At 43.4% G+C, this 16,228-nt stretch overlaps 1 protein-coding gene across 2 annotated transcripts in view; it reads left to right on the top strand.

The window, feature by feature from the left end:
* The first annotated feature begins 2,131 nt into the window (after positions 1 to 2,131).
* ACSL3 (acyl-CoA synthetase long chain family member 3) overlaps positions 2,132 to 16,228 on the top strand; it is a 75,001-nt gene continuing 60,904 nt past the window's right edge. For both annotated transcript variants that reach the window (XM_058703324.1, XM_058703315.1), the window contains exon 1: positions 2,132 to 2,271. The gene's annotated coding sequence lies outside the window, so the exon portion shown is untranslated. The remainder of the gene's footprint in view (positions 2,272 to 16,228) is intronic.

Raw genomic sequence — 16,228 nt, 5'->3', positions numbered from 1 at the left:
CTCTGGACTCCTCTCGGACTTGCCCTGCCTCTGGAGTAATCTTTATGTGACGCAAATAAAGGTCATCGTTTTTTTGTTGATTGTTCTGATCCTTGGAGCCAGAACCATCATAACTCAAACCTATAGTATCCCGTGCTACCTCAGCTCCTCCCACCCCTTCTCAATCCCCAGAAATGAAAGAACAAAAAAGGCTTCTGTTACACTTTTGAACATCAGCTGGCCCTGGTTTTACATTATAATGATTATGGAAAATGTTAGCAGTAGTTAGTCAGGCGGTCACAGACTATTTCTGCGACCCTTCAAATAAAACAGATCATTAAGTGTTCTTGAGAATTACAAAGACATCTCCCTGAATTCCCCTGTAATTTGGAAAAATAACAAAGCTATAAAAGGTACTGTTGGATGCTTTCATTTAGTTGGCCGTTATAGTTTCTGAATTGAATTTTTCTAAAAGGAAATCGAAGGCAAATCCTATAACTCTCAAAAGCTCTAGATAAAAATAAAGATATACTGAAAACTTTTTTTAAAATAACTATTTTTAAGTTTATTTTGAGAGAGACAGAGAGAGTAAGAGCAGGGGAGGGAGGGAGAGACAGAGAGAGAGCCTGAGGTGGGGCTCGAACCCATGAAACTGTGAGATCATGACCTGAGCGAAGTCAGACGCTTAACCGACTGAGCCACCCAGGCGTCCCCAGAGTCCATCCTTTGATAGCATTTCTATGGACTAGCAGCAACTGAACCTATTTCCTAGTGGAAGAACAGGTTGCCTGAGTCAGGTAGCCATTCCTTTAGGTAGCTAAATTGGCCTGGGGCCCAAGGTGAGAGAGCTTTCTTTGCTGTGTGCATCAACGCTCCACCGAGTTCAAGTTCAGGCGGCTTCGCTGATTTTAGAGATTCTCTTGGGAAGTGCGCCCTTGCTTTTAGCCTCCGGCTGGCTCAGAAACGTCACCTTTCACCTACTTAAAGAAAAGTTTTGCATAGCGGGGAGATTTACTATTCAAGTAGCTATTTCTAGCTCCTTCACTAAAAATAAAAAAATTTAAAAAAAAACCCTCCAAATCAGTTTTATTTCCTGTGGTATCACATCTGACTTACTGTTATAACTTTGTTCCCAGACCAATTAAATATTTTGTTGGGTTAAAAAAAAAAAGGCCCAACCCTCCTACTAGTGGGTAATGAAAGGCATCTTTTTTTTTCAGAGCACTGTAGTTTTTGTGTTAGTCATTTGTGTTTTGGTTTGCATTTGTTTGCTTGTGGGGAGGCAGTGTACCTGCACTCCTGTCCTTTTTGCTTTGTAGTGTTTAAAATGAGATATAACGACAAACTCTTTAAAATACAGAAACACTTCTGGATGCAGAAGAAGCATGTCTAAAAACAATAACGTGGAATAAACTTTATCCCTTGAAAACAACCAAATCTTGATGGGCTATTTACTGGGTTCAGTGGGGCCAAAAGAAGAGAAATAATAAAGGAGCCCCTCTCGCTTCCGATTATTTCCGAAAATCATTTTATTTTACAAAATTGGACAAAAACGTGTGCAAGAAGAAAAGGCTAGTGATGCGCTTAAGCATGAAAAGGATACGCGTATTATCGCATGATCGATGTTAAGATTTAAACACCACAGCAGCAACAGTGCATTTCCAGTTCTTTTTTTGGGGAGGGGCGGGCTTTTCCCCCCGAGGGGACGGCCCTACTGCAGACCCCGCTGGACCCGCCTGTCCTCCGCCCACGTCTCGGCCGCAGAGCCCGCCCCCCCTCCCCCCGCCGCTGCGGTCCGATCCCTCCCGCCGACCGGGTCCCCGCCCCGCGCCGGTGGCGGCTGAGTCCCGTCCGCGGCGGCTCCGCCGAATGACCCGTAGTAACCCCGTCCCGCCCCGGGCCGACCGCGCCGCGCTCCCCGGCCGGAATTCGATAGGCCCAGCCCCGCACGCGCCACCGCCCGCGGGCCAATGGGCGGCGGCCTCTCTGCATATGCAACGAGCGCCGGCCGGGGGTGCGCGTCCCGGGCGGTTCGGCTCAACAGACGCTGGTCTGCCGGCGCCTGCGAGCGACGCTTCGTGTGTCGCCGCGGCCGGGGCTGGGACGAGGCGGTGGCGGTGGCGGCGGCGGCGGCGGCGGCTGCGGCCGGGGTAGCAGAAGGTCGTCCTCTCGCAGTGCGGGCGCGGCGGCTGCGCCGGGGTCCCCAGGAGGCGGCACGGGGCGTGAATTCTCTGGGGCGCAGCCAGGCCTGCGCGGGCCCGAGGCTGGAAGAACGAGGGCTCCTGCGTCGCGGTGAGTGCGGCGCCCGTTGTGGGAGCGGCGGGGGCCTGTCGGCGGCGCGGCCTCGGCGTGCGGCCGGGCTGGGCCCTACCGCCTCCTGGGCTTGGGGGTGGGACGCGAGCGGCCCGGGGGGCCCCGGGTGCCCGACGAGGCCGCGGAGCCGGGCCACGGGGGTGGGCGCGCAGGCGGCCGTGGGGTCGCGTGGCGGCCCGCGGCGTAGTGGGGGAGGCAGCCGGGCAGGGTGGGAGGCGCCGCCGTGGGGTCCGGGAAGCGGGTGACGTGGGGTCTGGGCCGAAGGGCTCACGTGAGCTGGGGGAACCGCAGCGCGGGCGTCCGCGCAGTCCGGAGGAGGAAGGATGCCCTGGGTCCTTCCCGGCTCTGTAGGGGAGGGCGGCTTGGCGGGCAGTGGGGGGTGGGGGGTGGGGTGCTGGCATCTTCCTTTGGGTGGGCCTTGACGCGGTCCCTGCGAGGATATAGCCCTGCGATTGCGGGAAACCCTGCTGGAGGGACGCGCGGGGGTGTCTGTTGCTGCCGGCTGGGGGCAGAAATTGGGTGGGTGAACGGGGTCGACCTTGGCATTTGTTCTGGGCCCCTGGCTGGTGGGGCCACGGTTGGCGGATGGTTGGGGTTGAGAGTTGCAGGTTTACTTTTCCGTAAGTGCGTTTTAATTACACATCCAGTAATAGAATGTGTAACGCCGAGGTGGTGCTCGTTATCAGCAGTCCTGCGGGGGAGTAGTTATCGGGCCCGCTCCATAGGTGAGCCACCTGAGACGCAGCGACATTTAACTGGTTCCCCCGGTCTGGATTTAGAAAATGTGCTCTAAGCTATTGTATGTATGGCCCCTCCAACATGGAAAGGGTAGAACAACGTCTTTAAAATTATATGGCAGCTAGAGAGGGAATAGGCCTTGCGAAAGCGATTACGGCTGAATACAGTGACAAATAGTTGACATTTATTGAGACTTTATTACATGCCGGGCCCTGTACAAAGTGCGTTATACGTGATATCTTCACACAGTTAACAGCCCTCTGTTGTGGTGCTCATTCCCATTTTACAGCTAGAGAAACCGCAGTTTGGACACATAACTTGCCCCAGATCACAGCAAGTAAGAGAAGCTGGGATTCAGACTAGGCTGTCTAAAACTCCAGAGCTCTTGAATCTAACCACTATATTATGCTGCCTCTCTTTGGTGGCTGGCTGAATTGTTGCCACGGTGGATTTTTTGGGGGGGGGGGGGGGCGGGCCCTGGAGAGCTGTAGTTTGAAGACCTTCTTTCATGACCATTGCAACCTTGTTTGTTTCTCCAGATTAGTCCTGGGAGGTGAAGGTTGTCGCTGAGTTGGCTCCTGAAGCGAATTAGAAGGTTATTACAGGGAAGAGGTGTGGTGACGTGGTAGTCCGTTGCACAGACTTCATCCTTTTGTTTTCTGGCATCTTCTTGCACAGTTCTGACCCTTAGGGATGACTAAGACTTCTGCAGTCACTGTGGCTTGTTCTTTAGGCTTTTCGTGCTGTCTCTTCTTTTATGAGCAGGGTCCAGGTGACAGGTCACCTGGTGTCTTTGGGTCTCAGTTACTGGATTTATTAAGATGTTCGGTTGGGCTTCAAAGCTGAAATATTTTTTGAGTCTAAAATGTCCTTGAAGGGAGGGAGGAAGGGAGGGAGGAAGGAAGGAAGGAAGGAAGGAAGGAAGGAAGGAAGGAAGGAAGGAAGGAAAAGGGGATGGAGAAACGAAGGATGGATAAATTATGAGCGGAAAATCATGCCCACTGGTTTGGGGGGTCAGATTTTAGAGCCTCAGGATCTTTCTCATTGCTTATGTGCTTCCCTGCTTAAATGACTACTTCTATTCCTCATTCAATTAATTGCTCAGCTACAGCCTTTTAACTCCTGTTATATTTTAGGCACCACGTAAGTGCTGGAAATACAGCAATGAACAGAATTGAGGTGATCCTTGCCCTCATGGAGGAAACGTATGAAGCAAATCATCCTACAGATAAATACATAATTACAGGTTATGAGAAGTGCAATGAAGGAAAAGTACTGTGAATGAAGAGTATAATGAGGATTGTGATTGAGATGGAAATGAGGGAGTTTTTTGAACTGATGTGAGATTTTACAGTCTTGCGTTCTGAGTCTGTGATCAAATGTACATAATGCGAGAGTTTGAGAACTTTTGAACGATAACATTCTTTTCATTTCACGGTGTTGGTTCCTACCCAGCGTACTCCAGCTCACATTGCAAGATAGAAAAATGAGATGGGGAACTTTTTGAAGCGTTCTGCCTCCCGGCCTAAATGTTCCTGTAACACTTAAAATTTCCCCTCCTAACATGAACGTTGGGAACCAAGGATCTTTAGGTGAGCTTTGGACTTGATGGGATTTGGATGTTGTCAGGAACGCCAGGCCAAAAAAGGTGACAGGGTTTTCTCACTTTAGATAAGCCAGCATCATAATGATCGAAGGTAACCAGAGTAATTTACAGTTAAAATTCTCACCTCTTAGGAGACAAAATAATAATGTGGTTTGGGAAATACAAGCTGTTAAGTATATGAATATCTCAGTTGAATGTGTATTAAGCCAATGCAAATAATGCATTGCAGTACGCTTACTCAATGCATAAAAAGATGAATTTGATAAAGGCCCTGTTTTCAAGGAGATTTAAATTTAATGAATACTAATACTCAGATTTAAGTCCCCCTGTCTCCCTTCAAAGTACTATCACGTTAGCCCGTTTGATCCTCTGAAGAGCCTCATATCATGAGCAGAAATACTGAGAAAAAGGAAATTTGGAGGTAGAATTGCCAGACATGGTGATTAATAGTTTACAGGTTGAGAGAAGGAGATGTCCAGCGATTACTAGTTTTACTGTTTTGGAGCCATCAGTGTGGAGGTGGTGGGTGAACCCTCTGGCCTGGGTGAGATTGCCTGTGAAGAGACTAGAATACGACCTGGGGGAGGCCTGGGATAGAGCTGGGTAGAGGAGGCACCGCAGATGGGAGGAGTGGCCCGGGAAGTGCGGGCATAGTCTGAAGCAGTGTGCCTGCAGGGGTGGGGGCTCCAATGAGAGGGGAATTGAGTATTGTTTAAATTTAAAAGCCGATGGGAAGGTAGGTGTTCCTTGGAAGGGAGAGGTTGAATACAGATGAGAAAAGTGCTAGCTTCTTTGTGCAAAGTTCCCGAGAACATGGGAGGGGGTGGGATCCAAGTGAGGCCAGCCCCTTAGCTGGGAGGAGGGACACCCCTTCTGTAGTAGCCCAAGGAAGGCCTGGAATTGATTTGTTGCGAATCAGTACCTTCTAGTGGAGCCCTGGCAATTTCCAGAAAATTGCCAAGAATTGTTAAGTTAAAAATCAGCCCATCTTTAGCTGACTGATAGGGTCTTTACAAAACCTCACTATAGAAGCATCATGTGAAATTGATTTAATACATGGTTTAGTTTTGATTTTATCCACTTTAATAGGGAAAATCCTTTCATCTGACTTGTGATTAGTTCTCTTCTGAAAAAGGAGAAAAGGAGGAGATATAAACATTAAATCTTGTGGTATCTTCTCGTACATGCTATTTTTAGTTTCATAAGAAAGTTTTTAGACTACTTTTGTTTCCTTGACATTTTAAATGCCTTAGTTCTTTTAATTTCAAAGTTTAGCTTCTGTTTTTACTGGAGTATACTTCCATACTTCTGATGTTTCCCACTTTGAGGCATAAAGAATTGGTGGATAATGGGGCGCCTGGTGGCTCAGTCAGTTAAGTGTCCGACTTCGGCTCAGGCCATGATCGCATGGTTCGTGAGTTCGAGCTCCGCGTCGGGCTCTCTGCTGACACCTTAGAGCTTGGAACCTGCTTGGGATTCTGTGTCTCCCTCTCTCTCTGCTCTTACCCTGCTCTCACTCTGTCTCTCTCTCAAAAATAATAAATAAACATTAAAAAAATTTAAAAAAAAAGAACTGGTAGATGATTCAGTGGTTTCAACTGATCTGCTCATTCTTAAATAGAACTGAAGACACCTGAATAATCTTTTGGATAAACCACCTCCAAATACAGGTTTCTACTTGTTTCTGAAGGTATTTGTTATAAGAGAATATAGTGGAATCGATGTATTCATTCACGTGCGTATTTAGTGCCTATCTTGCGACACACTGGGAATTTGAAAATGGTTGCTGGTCTCTGTTCTCAAAGAGGTCCTCATGGTTCATGAAAAGAATGAGGCGTATGGACATTATATGGTGTAGGCGAAGAAGGTGTACGCGCAGATGTATTGCAGTATGGTGCTGTACAGATGGAGCAGAGGAGGGGAAGGGGGAATCTTCGCAGTGGAGGTGATAGCCTGGTTTTCTGAGATGAGGTGGGCTGACAGGTGAACAAGGGAGCCAGGGAATAGTGTTTTACCTTGAATTTAGTCCAGGTGTGTATGTTTGCGAATATGTACACACTGGAGATGTTATAATGATACCAAAGACTATTAGAAAAATAAAACGCTTACCCTGCTACCCTAACATTGACTGCGCGGGAGGTGAAAAAGCTGTCCATTTTCCTGTCCTGTCATGGTCAGCTTTGTTATCCCCTACTTGATTTAGAAAGTAACCACAATTATATTTTTCTGGTACAAATCCTGGTTTTTCTTCTAAACTAACGGTCTTTGGAAGAAGGCTAATAGCCGACACCTTTACAATAATACTCCCTCTGGTCAGATGCTCTTTCTGTTTTCTTCTCAATTTTAACAGTTTTTTTTTTTTTTTAAATCCTTTTTATTTCACAGATGAGGAAATTGAGGCCCAGGGGATGTAAAGTGACTTGCTTAAGGTGTGCTGGATCTCCTGTCAGGCAGTTTGGTTCCAGAGTCTGTGTTATTAGCCCAGGCACTGGGCCTCCTCTCTGGGGCTCTTCCCTCTGAAGACACCATTATATCAGGAAAGGAGCCGTGATGACATTCAGGACAATATTTATTTGGATTACACATAGTTTTACTGCCCTCCCCCAGCCCCCACAGCCCTGTTTTTACAGGGAGAGCATAAATAAAGAGAAACGAACTGAATTGAGAGAATTTAATTAGAATTTTCTTCTTGTACTCGAATGTGAATACTTAAGGATATATCCTCCTCTTCAGGAATCATTATCATTGCCCTTTTGGAATTTTTTGGATCAGGAATATAATGCAGTTTGGAATGCCATCATCTAATATCATGTTCCTTTTTTTATTTTCTTTCTGTTAAAAAAAACAGAAGTGCTCTCTGTACGTCTGAAAAGTATTTTATAATGTTTAATCCAGAGAAAGAGACCTGTTTCCCTCCCTCAAATCCTCCAGTTAACCACTGACATGAACTTGGTGATCTGAATTTTATTATTTGTCTGCATTTCTGTACAGTTTTACTATCCCCCAACAGTGTATAGTATTATGTGTTTTTAAACTTCAGATAGATAGTATTGTATGTATTTTGCAACATACGTTTTTTCACTCCTTATCACTTAATCATTGTGGTTTCCTCCGTTGGATTTCATCAGAGTAGGTATGTACATATCTGTGTAGTTCATTTCTTTTCACGGTGATGTGCTCTGACATTTCAGGGCTAGACCACATTTTATTTCCCCTTTGCTCTGTTGCTAGACCTTTCGGTTGTTTCCTTTCTTTCCTTCGTTTGTCCTTCCAAATATTAGCATAAGTGTTCCTGACCATCATCCCTTGTGTCCTTCCATTGTTGACACTGTAGTCATCCTTGCTCTCCTTTTTCTCTGTTCTGTATATTTTTCCTAGCTCCGCTTTCCTCCAGTCTTGTCATTGTTTGACTTAAGGTTCTGTCTTAGTTGTAGTGCAAAACCACAGTGGATGCTTTTCCTTTAAAGTTCTTTTTAGTAACTTTTAATCAACCTTGTTTGACTTTCTTCGCTTTTCTTTTTTTGTTCCTACCATATTATACCTAATATTTCATTTTAAGTTTCATAAATGACTGTAGGGATAATTCATATGTGCCCTTCCCCTTGGGAAATTTTTGTGAATCTACTTTTGATTTGTCCAGTTCTGCATTTTAGTGCTTGTTTAAATACTTTTTCTCTAAAATGTGCTCGTTTCCATTGTAATTTGGTGAGTCGGAAGATGGACTCGGAGTTAAGATTGCTTGGATTTGAGTCCCGGCTCTACTTCTTACTAGCTCTGTGACCTTGGGCAGCTTGTTTAACCTCTCTGTGACTCCATTGCTTCTTCTGTAAAATAGGGATCATAATAGAATCTACCTGTAGATTGTTATAAGGATTTATATGAGGTAAGTGTCTGTACACAGTCAGCACTTAATAAATGTTAACTATTTTAACTGTCTTTAGAGTATGCAATATATTCTAAGTTATCCACTTTTTAACAAATGTTTTTAATTATTTTTGAGACCGAGGGAGACAGAGCATGAGCAGGGGAGGGGCAGAGAGAGAGAGAGAGGGAGACACAGAATCTGAAGCAGGCTCCAGGTTCTAAGCTGTCAGCACAGAGCCCAATGCGGGGCTCGAACTCATGGACTGAGAGATCATGACCTGAGCTGAAGTCGGCCGCCCAACCGAGTGGGCCACCCAGGCGCCCCTATCCACTTTTTATTATTGCCTTCTCTTCTGAAGCAGCATTATTATCTTTGCATATACAAATATACTTCAAAGAAACGTCTAATGTATTGTAACCTTTAGTTAGGGGAGACTGAGAAGAGATATTGTAAATAGGAGAAAATTGAGAGGGACATTACCTAGTTTATTTTAACACTAGTAATTTAGGATTTATCTTGTGCTTTCGTTTTCTAGAAATGTATATAAAGCACATTGAAATAGGTTGACATAGTGTACTTCTCATTCAGGTAACTTAACACGAGTCCCCTCTTGTTTTAAATACCTTTTGTGATATGACCTTGATAATGATTTAGGTGGCATTCCTAAATACATTAATTATCCTGTATCATCAACTCTGCTGTGGAGTGGAGAAGGAATCATTGCCAACCATGTGTATAAAACTTGCTATGTAAATTTGAGGTGGTTCCTTAACCTTTCTAAGCCTTTCATTTCAGTTTCTCTAACGTAAATATTTTAACGAACATAACTATTTTAATTCTCCCTCACGGAGTTATTGTGAGCATTAAGGGAGACAACAGATGGTAGTTCAGGGCACACACTTGACCTCCTGTGTTAGTTGCTTGCCTTCTTCTCTGTCTTCTCTTTTTCTCCAGTTTTTTCTTCTTCTTCCACCTTCCTTTCTCTGCTTTTTAATTGATATACAAAAGTCTGCATATATTTAATGTATACAGTTGGAGTTTCTACATACATACGCCTATGTAACCGTCACCCCAATCAAGGTAATTAATATATTTATCACTTCCAAAAATTTCCTTGTGCCTCTTTGTCTTTTGTTTTGTTTTGTTTTTCTGTGTCCTTCAGGAGTAGTTTTTTGGTAAGCAATAACAAGATATTATGACTCCAGTGTGTGAGAGAATCCATCATATAATAAAAGTGTACATCATTTAAAGAGGAGTAGGAACTTTTTCTTAAAGACAAGAATGTTCAAGCTGTAGGAAGATACGCACGAGATGTGGTTAATGTTGAGTGAGCCATGCAGAGGTCAGAATGGTTGTGTTTGGCCAGGGCGTCCAGGGAAAGGTCAGCTGAGCAAAAGGAGACATAAGTTGGATTTGAAGAAACAGTTGAGTTTGAGTTTGGTGCACAGATGGGACGTCCAAGGCAGTTGGGGAAGAGCAGGGCTGGCAGATAGAAAGCTGTGTGGATAAATCACAGCCCAGGGGGAAGCACAAAACAGAGGGTGGAAAAACAAAACAATTAAGAGCTTGTGAAACTTTATTCATTGATTCTTTCAATTGAGAAAATAATTGCTGAATGAATGGAAGGTTCTAGGAGTAGGAGGGAGACTGCACAACCAGCAAATGAGGAGGATCATGTGGGCTGTGAGTTGTTGCAAGAAGAGCATTGGGGGTCTGGCCCAAGATGTTTCTAACCCTGTCACCATGGCTGCTGATGTGCACTGGCCATATCGTGCCTGGCGGTGTGGTGTTTTCCACACCAGTTAGCCTTTCTGGAGTTCAGTTTCCTTGTTTGTAATCCTTTCTTGCTCAGTAGTGTTATGATCTTCTCCATCAGCGTTCTTTTTCTTCACCTTCCTTTCCTCTTCTTCCTCTTGTCTCAGGATTTTTGTTATCTGTGCCCTGTTTCTTTCTTTGGTTTCTTTGAGATTTTATTAGTTTGCTTTGTGCATTTCTGTGTGTTCATTTTATGTGTTTACTACTCGGAATTCGCGGGGGTATTTGCATGGGTTTTATTAGATAGTAACTATGCTGATTGCTGAAATAGATAGCTCTTAACCTTTGAATATTATTTCAGTTCTAAATTGATTTTGTGGAAATGTAATAGAGTTCATTTTTCTTCATTGATGTTTCTTCTGATGTTCTGTAAAATATTCAGTATCATTTTGGCCAGCATTATAAAAAGTTCTTCAACCATATAGGTTTCTTATTCTGGACCTTGTAGTAATCCTCATTCTGGACCTTGACTTTTTTTTTTTTTTTTTTTTTTTTTTTTTTTACTGTAACAGTGAAACAACCAGGACCCTGAATTCCCATTCAGGACCATTGATCAATGGACTTGAAACCTCCTGTTGAGTTTTTAAAAAAAAAAAAAAAAAAAAAATTTTTTTTAATGTTTATTTTTGAGAGAGAGAGAGAGAGCGTGAGCAGGGGAAGGGCAGAGAGAGGGAGACACAAAATCCAAAGCAGGCTCCGGGGTCTGAGCTATCAGCAGAGCCCTATGTGGGGCTTGAACCCATGAACCACAAGATCATGACCCGAGCCGAAGTCAGACACTTAACCTAACTGACTAAGCCACCCAGGCACCCCTGAGTTTTTTCTAAGATGAAGCATGGAGTTTATTTTAGTTCATAGACGACCAGAATAAACCACAATTAATCTTAGAACTGTATTTGACATAATTTTAATGTAAACAGAATTAACATTAATTGAAATTATACCACATGGACCATAATACGTGTGTCATTTTTTTACATATCCATAGTGAATATTTTCCTAAGTCATTTTCCTTTTGAATTGTAACTCCTGGTGTTGCTGACATGCTAGAGTTTAAGAATTTGTCTTCATCATTTACCCTGAAACTAAGCCTCTCTTTGTAGACTGTATGCTTTTTTAGACAGCATAGCACTCTCTTTAGAAATTCATAGTGTTTGGTTTGTGTCATTTACTGAGGCATAAAAGGAATTCCTGTTTTATCTAGTAGCATCTTGAGGTGGGAGCATTGTGAGAGGTGGCAGCTGGCTAGGAGCTTGGTGTGAGGTCAGGGAGGGAGTTCATGGGACCCCAGGTGTAAGGAAGGAGATTGGCCTGGGAGAAAAGGGTGACGAAAGGCTTGAGCTTTGGGACCACACTGTTACTTGAATCCCCAAATCTAGTTTTGTCTCATTTTTATGAGCACAGCAAACTCCTTAACCTCTGAGCTTCAGTTTCTTTCGGATAAGGATGAGTCTTTCTTGTCGGGTCCTTGTGTTCCAGGTGTGTCTGCAACCCATCGCTAGGGTGCAGGAAGAAAAGGTTAGAAACTTTACTTCTTTTTAAGAATTTCTATGTTTTATGCATGATTTGTAGTATTTATGGTATGCTAGGACAGTAGTCCATACAGCCAGCATTAAAGGTACACGCGTTTGGAATACCAGTAGCTTTTACCAAAAGGGGCTTGTTGTGATCCTTCAAGTTTAGAGACTGAACTCTTAGACTGAAGCTAGGTCGGGGCTTGGAGGCTTATTAGTTTGAGGCGGCTTCAGAGATGAATCGAGTTTGGGAAGAGTTTCAGGAGCTTCGGTTAATGGGCTCTGGGAAGTGAATTGAAGGGTATTGGGTTTCGGGAGCATGTCTCTGCAAGTTCATTTGAAAAGTGGTGCACATGGTAAAGCTGGCATGTGTAATGATTTGAGTTAGTTTCTGAAGTCTTAAAACTGTGTCTTTTTACACCATACCGTGTTAGAAGACTACATGGTAGAAGTTTGGATGGATCTAACCCAGAAACATGAGTCAGTATTAAGGAATTGCTCTTGATGCGTTGATAGTTTACCCAGGTAACTGAGAGCTGACTGCACGGATGTTTGAGTTAATAGTGTTTGTTTCTATTGTATGATTTCAGTGGACAGGCAGGTGCACTGTAGGTGATTAATTATAGCTTTGTATTTCTTGTTACTGATTGATTTCACATTGGCTTCATGAAATAATAAATGCATTTGTTATCTTGCCAGGTAAGTCTGGAACATGATGTGTTTCTTTGGGGCTCCTTAGGGGACAGTAGCTGTGTTTAATGTATCCCTGCGCTAGAAAGAAAGCTCTGTGAGGACAGGTATATTTTTGTGTTTTATCTACTGATGCACACCCAGTGCCCAGCATATAGAAGTAACTCATATTTTGTTGCATGAATTAGCGTTTGCATCCCGGCACAGTAAAGGATGTGAGATAGGGTCTATTAAATTGAGTTGAGAGACTTGAACATAACACCAGAAAAATTTTGGAAGGCCAACAACCTGGCCCAAAATGACCAGTATATGCTTATTAGTGGGAGCTCAGGAATTCTGAAAGAGCGGACTTAACTGTTGATAAAATATGCATTTGAATAGCTAGCTGGTTGAGTAATATGTACGGATTATAATTTAGAAATTTCCTGATAAGGAAGATGAGAAAGTGTGATAGATTGTCTCAGGCCAGGCCAAGTACTTGAGCCTTAATATTATATCTACTTGTTGCCTTCTCTGTAGCCTTTGACACTCCTGACAGTGTCCTTATTGACCTTCATTGTCTGCCCTTGGTTTGTAGAACTGTGTTCTTATTTTTTTTTTTAATTAATTTATTGTTTAATTTACATCCAGTTAGTTAGCATACAGTGCAACAAATGATTTCAGGAGTAGATTTCTTAATGCCCCTTACCCATTTAGCCCATCCCCCCTCCCACAGCCCCTCCAGCAATCCTGTTTGTTCTTTATATTTAAGAGTCTCTTCTGTTTTGTCCCCCTTCCTGCTTTTTATATTCTTTTTGCTTCCCTTCCCTTATGTTCATCTGTTGAGTATCTTAAATTCCTCATGTGAGTGAAGTCATATATTTGTCTTTCTCTCACTTGACTAATTTCCCTTAGCATAATGCCCTCCAGTTCTATCCATGTAGTTGCAAATGGCAAGATTTCATTATTTTTGATTGCCGAGTAATACTCCAGTGTGTGTGTGTGTGTGTGTGTGTGTGTGTGTGTGTGTACACATCACATCTTCTTTATCCATTCATCTGGACATTTGGGCTCTTTCCATACTTTGGCTATTGTCAATAGCTTTGCTATAAGCATTGGGGTGCATGTGCCTCTTCGAAACAGCACACCCGTATCCCCCTAGTAGTGCAATTGCTGGGTTGTGGGGTAGTTCTATTTTTAGTTTTTTGAGGAACCTCCATACTGGTTTCCAGAGTGGCTGCACCGGTTTGCATTCCCACCAGTAGTGCAAAACTGTTCCCCTTTCTCCACATCCTCCTCAACATCTGTAGTTGCCTGAGTTGTTAATTTTTAGCCATTCTGATAGGTGTGAGGTGGTATCTCATTGTGGTTTTGATTTGTATTTCCCTGATGATGCATGATATAGAGCATTTTTTCATGTGTCTGTTCGCCATCTGAATGTCTTTGGAGAAGTGTCTATTTGTGTCTTTTGCCCATTTCTTCACTGGGTTATTAAGTGTCTGGGTGTTGAAATTGATAAGTTCTTTATAGATTTTAGATACTAACCTTTTATGTGATATGTCATTTACAGTTATCTTCTCCCATTCCATCGGTTGCCTTTTAGTTTTGCTGATTGGTTCCTTCGCTGTGCAGAAGCTTTTTATTTTGATGAGGTCCCGGTAGTTCATTTTTGCTTTTGTTTCCCTTGCTTCCGGAGATGTGTTGAGTAAGAAGTTGCTGTGGCCGAGGTCACAGAGGTTGTTGCCTGCTTTCTCCTCGAGGATTTTGATGGCTTCTTGTCTTATGTTAAGGTCTTTCATCCATTTTGAGTTTATTTTTGTGTATGTTGTAAGAAAGTGGTCCGGGTTCATTTTTCTGCATGTCGCTGTCCAGTTTTCCCAGCACCACTTGCTGAAGAGTCTGTCTTATTCTATTGGATATTCTTTCCTGCTTTGTCAAAGATTGGTTGGCCATATGTTTGTGGGTCCATTTCTGGGTTCTCTATTCTGTTCCATTGATCTGAGTGTCTGTTCTTATGCCAGTACCATACTGTCTTGATGATTACAGCTTTGTAATAGGTCTTGAAGTCTGAGATTGTGATGCCTCCAGCTTCGGTTTTCTTTTTCAAGATCGCTTTGGCTATTCGGGGTCTTTTCTGGTTCCATACAAATTTTAGGATTGTTTGTTCTAGCTCTGTGAAGAATGCTGGTGTTATTTTGGTAGGGATTGCTTTTTTTTTTTTTTTTTTTTTTAAACCTTTCTAGCTGGCTTTTGTGGCGTCTGTCCTTATAGGTGAATATACTATTTTTGAGGGATTTCATGGTTTGGACTCTAATGCGGGTAGGGTCAGTGATGACTCTAAAATCCACATGTACACCTACAGCTCTGTTGGGAGCCCCAGTCCTATATTTCTGACAAAAATCTTGAATATCTCTCCTGGTCATTCCCACACACTTCGTATCCAGCCCTGTCCTCGTGCAGTCTCCCACGTGGCTGCTTTTCCTCTCATTTCCTCATGTCTAGTACAAGTCACCCAACGTTCTAGAAGTGTTGATGCTAATCTTCCACGATTAATCTTCACATCCCCCATATCCTATTGGCTTTACTTGAGAAAAATCTCTACAGTTAATCCTTCTTCTGTAACTATTGCCCTAAACTTTGGACCTCTTTGTCCTTCACTTGGGCTATTCCAGTAACTTCATACCTGGAATCCTTTATGGTTTCTTTTCTGTGATAGCCCAAGGAATCATGATAAAACAAATTGGATCAACCAACTGCTTTGCTTAAAAAACCCACCTCATTCTATCTGCTACCTGTTTCTATATTTCATTTTCACTTCTAGCTTCCCTCATTTTCTGTGTTGCATCTGTCAGGCCACTTGGGATTACTCATTCTGTATTTGTTCATGCCTCTGTGTTAGACAGGAAGGGAGGGGGGATGAGTCAGCACAGAGGGGTCAGTGTAGCTGTCTGTGGGACCGAGGAGGACCTCACAGAGAGGCTTCAACTCAATCTTGAAGGACAGGTTTACTTTGGCAGGCTTTTTAGCGTCTCTTAATTCTCGCAAGTTCTCTTAATTCGACTCCAGTTTTAAGTTCTGGAGAGAGTATTCTCGGATCAACACGTCCATGTGTTTGATATGGGCCTCCTAGCTCATAGGCTGCTGGGTCCCTGTGAATGTCACGTTTGCTGTGGTTCTCTGGGGTACACACAGGAGCGGAGCGGTGTCACACAGTTCGGACAGAAGCAGTGTTTCTCTTCGCAAAAGTTGCAGGCCAGGCACTGGGCTGTGTAGGCTGCCTTGCTAGCACAGGAGAGGATTCCGTAATCAGAAAAAAGACTTAGAAACAAATCCTTTTTGGGACGTGGCAACTGTGAGGAGAGGGATTGCCTGGCTGATTGTTTGCTTCTCGGGTCTGCCCCTCAGCTTTCTAGGACTTAAATCCAGCCATTGGCTCAGTTCTGAGTTTTCTTTAATGCTGCTTAATTTATTGAATAATCTTTTAACCACTGCTCTGAAATACTGCCATTGTCAAATATCAAAATCCAGTGACTGTTTCTGGTTTTAAAATTCTGTGCCAGAATAGTTAGTGTTCCTTTTGACGTCTAACAGGGCAAGTATGTACCAAGTATTCTTGTTCTCACGTTTTATTAGCAAATCTTAAAAGGTTTTCTTCTAACAGAGTAACAGAGTCCTACCAGGATTTTGATTGGGATTGCATTTGGTTTATAGGTTAGTTTTGGCAGAATT

The sequence above is a fragment of the Neofelis nebulosa genome, chromosome 2 (genome assembly GCF_028018385.1).
Source record: "Neofelis nebulosa isolate mNeoNeb1 chromosome 2, mNeoNeb1.pri, whole genome shotgun sequence".
Taxonomy (NCBI): domain Eukaryota; kingdom Metazoa; phylum Chordata; class Mammalia; order Carnivora; family Felidae; genus Neofelis; species Neofelis nebulosa.
The sequence above is the reverse complement of the archived record's forward strand: the minus strand, read 5'-3'. Positions and strand labels throughout refer to the sequence as shown.